We start from the raw sequence: 6921 nt of genomic DNA, 5'->3' as shown, positions 1-6921 counted from the left end.
TTTTGACGTCTTACAAAAAGCAGTGTGTAGTCGGGGTCACATTTCACATGTCTATGAGTTGTTGACAGCTTAGTTTAGTTTAGTGCTTGTACTTGAGTGTTTCCATGTGATGCTACTTTCTGCTCCACTACATTTATTTGACAGCTTTAGTTACTTTTCAGATGAAGATTTGACACAATGGATAATAGAACAAGCTTTTAAAATACAACACATTGTTAAAGATGAAACTTCTCACATGCTTTCATTTCAATAAATGTTCAAATGATCCAATATTTCAGCAAAAAATCAAAGATTAGAGAAAAAGTCCAAAAACTGAAAACAGATTTGTGTATCAGAACTTTGTTTTGTCTTCTTTCCTCTCCCATTAATCATCTCACGACCCCTCAGATTTATCTGCTGACCCTTTGGAGGGGCCCGACCCTAGGTTGGGAACCACTGGACTAAACTAGCTAACTGTATATAAAGTAGTGTAAACTAGCTCCACCTCCAGCAGCTACAACAGTAACATGCTGCTCTAACACTGATGCTTCACTATTAATAATCTAATGATGTCATATATAATAATATATCAGTCAGAGGGACCAAACCACTACTTTTACTGCAATACTTTAACTGCATCAAGTTGAAAATACTTGTGTACTTTTAGTTAAGTGTAATTTTTCATGCAAGACTTTTACTGAGTTGTAAATTAAAGATTTGAAGGGGTTCTTGTTCGTTTCAGTCTCTTTAAATAATAATCAATAAAGGGAAATTATTTAGGAAATATATAAACAGAATCTGTCAATCACTGGTTACCAACCTGTTTGAATTTTGACACCTTAAAACAAAGTAATGTCCACTTCTGACCCATCACCAGTTGTATATGTACATGATTTATGGTCAAGTGAATTAAAGGTGATTTTCTCTTGGTTTCAATCATATTTAGAGACCTGAAGTGGTTAAATTATCCAGTAATCTACTGCTTTCTCATCTCGTTAATTGTCTCATGGCTCTTCAGATTTATTGTGACTCCCTAGGAAGTCCTTACCTCCAGTTTGGGAACCAATTAGACCCGATAATTTAAAGTATATCCTACATGTGGGAGAAGGTTAATTCATTTTAAAATGATCAATAGATTATATTGGGTCTCTTCTAGACTGTGCTAAAATCCAGGATGTTGAATGCATTCAGGACAGTGGTCAGGAGGTCCCTGATTACATGGCTTTATTTCTGGAATTGGTCCAATCTGCCATCCTGTTACTATATCATTTTATGTGCCACGATACCCAGCCGACAGGTACCTCTTAAAATGGAAACTCTTTCTCTAGCTTAGCCTACTTTAATGAAACTCTATAATTTTCTAGTGATACATTTTTGCTTTTATACTTTTAATACATGCCCTTAAAGTCTTACTGTTTACAACTTAATGCTGCAGATTTCCAACCAATCCAATCTTTTCACTCTCTTTGCAAAGGCTGATGGTAAATGCATACGAGGAACACCTGGAGAGTGCTGAACACACAGCAAACTGGGATTTTGTGCCACTGCAATAGGATATTTATATTCACTTAGAGCCACCTGAACAGGAAGCCATGCAGTCACTTCAGCCTGCACGAAACCTTTCAAGGCGTACAGTGCTATTTTTATATTTTTGTGGCACTGAAAATCTGCAGATATGATGACACCAGTTTTTTTATTTAAGGAAACAATTTATCACAAAATCTGCAAAGCAAATACACACCTGACTGATTTTAAAGTGAAACACCCTCAGAGAAGGAAACAACATCTGGTATTTCATACAAAACCAGGGGACTTCCCGCAGGCAATAACTGGCCATACGTGTGTGTGTGTCAAAGACTACTTTCAGGGACAAATTTCAGACTCAAGACCAGCAAATTGGGGACAGCTTGTCCAATGGTGAACAAAAGCCGTGTCTCCCATTGGTAAAATGCTGATTTTTGGGTCAGTGGTTAAGGTTAGGGTCTCCAGGAAATGAATGTAAGTCTATGCAATGTCCCCAAAGGTGACATAGGTCAACATGTGTTCGTATGTGTGTGTGTGTGTGTGTGTGTGTATGGCTGTGTGTTGTTTCTGAGAGTGAACCTGAATTAATTTCAATGAAAAGACATTTCCTTGTGTGGACTGTGGCTCTTTGTGAAGGATTATTATGGGGGAAAGAAAATAAAGAGAAACAGATAAACAGGTGGACTGACTGACTGACTGACAGGTAGGAATTTCAGACAGACATACAGGTTGTGTTCACAAGTTAGCACCTTCTGTTCGGTTTCTGTGAATGCTGCAATGTTTCCACCTTCAGTTTCCACTGAGGAGGCACGAATGGAGGTGAAAATGAGTTTAAATGGTTTCAGCTTTAGAAAAATGTTAGTTTTTCTGGATAAACGATTATAAGAAACTTGAGCTGTGATTCAGGAAGGGAAACTTTTGTGTAGCTGACTTTATTTGCAGAGCTTGGTACGGAAGACAAAGTTATTTGTTTGCACTGTAATGTAAGAAGTTTTATTCTTCTCTTCTATGTTTGACAAATATTTCACCACTACAGTTGTATTTTGGTATCTTGTGAGCTGGGCACTTGTATGTGCATGACACAATAAATAAGTAACAAATGGAGTAAGATGACATTATCACAGCCTGAGTTGTTCACACCCACCTGATACTGATTTTTTCACTGATATATTCTTTTTTTCCTTTCATAGTCCTGGATGGACAATCTGGACGGTCTGGGTCAGGTGAAAGTAAGCTGATGGCAAAAACAGATATCATTAAGAAGAGCTGCAGAAATGTTGGAAGAGAGACCAGGAAAGACTGAAGATTTGAGATGATTGAAGCAGAAATGGATTATGTGTAAATTCTGACATCTAGTGGTGAGAGACAAAAATGACACCAGAGGAAATCCTAAAATTGTTTTTCTCTTTTGCTCAGATGCACTTCTGCCAGTTGTGTTCTGAAAGTGAGTGTTATCTGCTCACAATATTCACAAATGTATTTGTTTGTATGAAGAAAGAAAAAGTTGTCTGACTTTGTTATGTCAAATGTGAAGTCTCATCATGCTGCAGTGCAGCGGTTAAGGAAAACTTCCAAGGATATCAAAGGTCTTTCAGCTGAAGTGAGAAACTGTGCAAACATAAATCTCATATTCAGGTTCATCCAAGGGTGGATTTGTCTCACAAAGCATTTTTGTCCAAGGTGTCTGATCAGGGAGAATATTACAGTGTGTGAAGTACATCAGGGTCCTTACTCAGCGGTTTTAAAAAAGTGTCATCTTCATGACAAAAGTGGCTGTCCACTTAAAGCCCCCATCCACAGTTTTTCTTCTTGTTCCTATAGTTGAAAGTTTGAGCTTCACTGTGCAGAATGATGTACGTAGGATTTTAACAAGATAACTGAACTTTTTTTGTGGAAAAACCATATCCGACACAAATTATTATTCAAATTAGACTATTTTCCTACATCTTAAAACATGTCTGGAGGGGATTATATATATATGTTATATGAAGTGCTGCCCACATCTAAAGCAGCCCAGTTTTCCTATGAATTGTGTACATATTGGATGATATCGCTCCTCATCATTTTGTCTAATGCCAACGTTCAATGCCAATTTAGAAAGTAGTTATCCCAATATGCACTGTAAAAAAAGAAGTTATTTCACAGAAATTTACTGTATTATTTTTTTTGTTTGTTTGTTTTTTCTACATTAAGTGTATTCACCATATTCACCATAAAATCTGTAATCTGTAAATTAATATAATGGAATATTATGGTTTTCTTTAACAGGATTTTTCAATTACTTAATGGTCTTGAATGTTACGTTACATTGAATTCTATGTAAAAATACAAATAATACACATCCTATTACTGAATGTAAAATTAAGGCAACTTTCAGTTTTTTTACTTTAAATTTAACGTAAAAAAAAAAAAAAGTTAAAAGTTAAAAAAGTAAAAAAACACTTACCGTCAAATACTGGTAAAAAAAAAAACCCTTTAGTTATTCTACAAAGAATTTTTTTTTAAATACAGATATTTACTGTAGATATTACCTACATTTTTACAGTCCAACTGTTGTAAAATAAAAACAAAAAAAAATAAAATATTGCTAGAATGCTAAATAAATGTATAAATGTGCACAAAACATTGCAGAAATACCTTAAAATTACCTAATTTAAATAATGGCTTGTTTTATACAATTCATAGAATTATCCAATTTATCCTTAAGACTGCCCCATCAAAGCACAAATTTCTGGATGTAAAAAAAATTATGTAAAATTATATTCAAATTATCCTCCTTTAACACCCATTAGTGGTATCTTGAGAGCTTTAGGCTTTAATTGTATGTGATTATCTCATCTATTTACAGTAAATTCCTGGTAAAAATATTGGTTTGATACTGTACAAAAAAATAGGATCATGCGAAAATGGCTTACACAAACATAATTTTAATAATCATTACCTTATATAAACATTATCTGAAAGTAATTACAAGCAACTATCCAATAGATCTACAGACTTTTCCAATTAATGTATGAGATTTACTGTATATAAATAGTATTTGACAGTAATTACAAGCAACTATCCAATATATCCATCTGACACTCTTCTTCAGAGGGATATTTTTTGTAGCTGTAACATTTAAACCTGCTGTATACTGAATGAGTGATCCAACTGTGGTGGATGATGAATGAGCAGAATACGCTGAATGAAACTTAATGACTCTTTTGTCCACTCTACTGCTGTGTTTTTTAGATATATATTGTATAGTCTGAATATACGTTTATATTTCTATCTCCAGTGGATTGGAAATGTGTTTTACTTCTTTAGGGGAGATGTCAATCAAAGACAGTCTATACAGGCCCACACACTGCTAAGTAGAGGTCTAATCAAGCAAAATAGGCAAAAACATCTATGTGGGTCTATCAATAGGGGCCTTTAAACTGGGAGAAGCAGAAGAATTAAAAAATATATTGTTATGACCCGGCCTAAGAGAAACCCTGGCGCAACATGAAAATGACACTCCCTCTCCCCAGCTGCCAAAAAAAAAGCAGCAACAAGGGATTTTGCAGCCTTTAAATGTTTATTTCATAGTTGTGGTTTCAGGGTGAGTTAACAGCAAAACAACAAACAAAAGGGAACTAAAGCTAATCAACCTAAAATTACCTATTTAAACATAAAGAAACAAAAATACAAATCACTGACATAACTCCTAACTTAACAGAAACAGGAGGAAAGATATAAAAAAAAAAATGCCATCCACCCCTACAGAAACTGGGTTGTTAAATATATTTACAAAGTTATTTACAATACTGTGCACAGTGGGTCAGAGAAGCAGAACAACAACAGCAACAACAATAACAATAGATACATGACTAGCAACAGCAGGAACAGCAGGAGAAGGACATCCCCATGTCAGTGCGGTCCATAGGGTTTCCTGCGGATGGGAAAGCACAAAGAACTCCAGGGAAGAAGTCAAGTTAGTAACATGCATTAAGGGTAAATGAATACATACAGATGGAGAGGAGGAGAGAGGAGCTCAGTGCATCAATGGAAGTCCCCCGGCAGTCTAGGCCTATAGCAGCATAACTAAGGGTTGGTCCAAGGCGAGCTTGGTCAGCCCTAACTGTAAGCTTTATCAAAAAGGAAAGTTTTAAGCCTACTCTTAGAGAGGGTAGAGAGGGTGTCTGTCCCCTCAGACGGAATCTGGAAGATGGTTCCACAAGAGAGGAGCCTGATAGTTGAAGGTTCTGCCTCCCATTCCACTTTTGGAGACTGTAGGAACCACCAGTAAGCCTGCATTCTGGGAGCGCAGTTTCCTAGTGGGGTAATAGGGTACTATGAGCTCTCAATAATTACAGGGATCAATGGCATAGAACCAACAGCAAGCATGCCAAAAGTAGTTACAAAAAATGACCAGCAGGTGTCGCACTGAGTGAACCTCCTCATCAATAGGTTTGTACACTCAATGTCTCAAAAAATAAATAAAATATGGATATGTTGACAGCTAGACAAAAAACAGGCATCTATAGATAGGCATTTATGCAGTGACTAATCTACACAGACAGTGAACATCATATGAAGCATCAACTATTGTGCAGTAAATCAGTTTGGGACATCTCATCCAGGTAGCATCAGTTAGAATCAAGCTCTCACTGGACAGTGGCCTCCATCAGCTGTGATCATGTGGAGCCACTTGATAACACAGCCTGGAAGGATCCAATCTCTTAGACTTCCAAAATACCTAAGAAACCTTTAACTTACCTTTAGACCTACCTACTCTCGCTCTAAGGCCTCAGGCCAAAATTTCCCTATTAGCCTCAGAATTGCTTGATTAACTATATACCCAAACCCAACTTAACATTCACCTCCCTCCTACCTTAATATTTAACCCTAATATTTACCTTAATAATTTAAGTTAGTCTGGGACCTACCTTAACCTACAGTAATACCTACCTTACTTACCTTATTGTAAGACTTACTGCTGTGCAAATACTTACCTCCAATACTGACCTTAATAGCTACCCTATTTACCATTATCCTACTGCTTACCTCAATACTTACCACGATAGAAATACCTACCTAAAAGATACCTACTTACCTTAAATACTTACTGTAAGAACAATTAGCACCTCGACAACTAATACCTATCTTCATAATACCTACCGATCTTAGCAACTCCTTATACCTACCTACACAAGATTGATCCGAAACCGGAATCCAAATAGTACTTAAACACCTGATATAAAACTAGATCAACTAATTATGAAGTGACCAGAACCTACCCGGATCTTAAACCATTCATAACTAAGATTTTTACCAGGGAGATTCTAAGTCAGACCGTTTAGAAAATCCCGATAGGAAGAAAATAGTAAAGACACCAATTAAATGTTAGTGGATAGGAGTCGTGGGCTGCTGATGATCGTGCGTCGGCCAGTG

Source organism: Thunnus maccoyii, chromosome 20 (genome assembly GCF_910596095.1).
Source record: "Thunnus maccoyii chromosome 20, fThuMac1.1, whole genome shotgun sequence".
NCBI classification, from domain to species: domain Eukaryota; kingdom Metazoa; phylum Chordata; class Actinopteri; order Scombriformes; family Scombridae; genus Thunnus; species Thunnus maccoyii.
The sequence above is the reverse complement of the archived record's forward strand: the minus strand, read 5'-3'. Positions refer to the sequence as shown.